At 57.4% G+C, this 420-nt stretch overlaps 1 protein-coding gene across 1 annotated transcript in view; it reads left to right on the forward strand.

The window, feature by feature from the left end:
• The first annotated feature begins 8 nt into the window (after positions 1–8).
• Positions 9–420, forward strand: part of ZPR1 (ZPR1 zinc finger) — a 3,612-nt gene continuing 3,200 nt past the window's right edge. The window contains exon 1 of the mRNA XM_010081060.1: positions 9–138. The gene's annotated coding sequence lies outside the window, so the exon portion shown is untranslated. The remainder of the gene's footprint in view (positions 139–420) is intronic.

Here is a 420-nt window from a genome sequence, read left to right on the forward strand (position 1 = left end):
AGGATCCCCTTCTTCAAAGAGATCATTGTCAGCTCCTTCGCCTGCGACAGCTGCTCCTGGTCCAACACGGAGATCCAGTCTGCGGGCAGGATCCAGGAGCAGGGTGTGCGCTACACCCTGGCTGTCACCTCCCGGCAGGTGAGCGGGGGGTCCCCTCTCCTTCCCCAGCGGTGGGGCTGGCACTACCGGCGTGCCAGGGCGGTGGAGAGCTGCCATGCTGATGCCTTGTGTGCACCTTTGTCCCTCACGAGCTGGTCTTGCTTCAGCAATAAAATGTTTATCTTCCGTGATGTTTGAGAAATAGCATTCTTTGTTTGGTTGGAACTATTTAAAGCCATAAATGTGTGTGTTCCCAGCGAGAGTGCTAAACCTGCTGCTGCTTTGGCGGGCGCTGCGTATCCCCGCGCGGGCACTTTCTGG

Source organism: Pterocles gutturalis, unplaced genomic scaffold, assembly GCF_000699245.1.
Source record: "Pterocles gutturalis isolate BGI_N339 unplaced genomic scaffold, ASM69924v1 scaffold5229, whole genome shotgun sequence".
Classification (NCBI taxonomy): Eukaryota; Metazoa; Chordata; class Aves; order Pterocliformes; family Pteroclidae; genus Pterocles; species Pterocles gutturalis.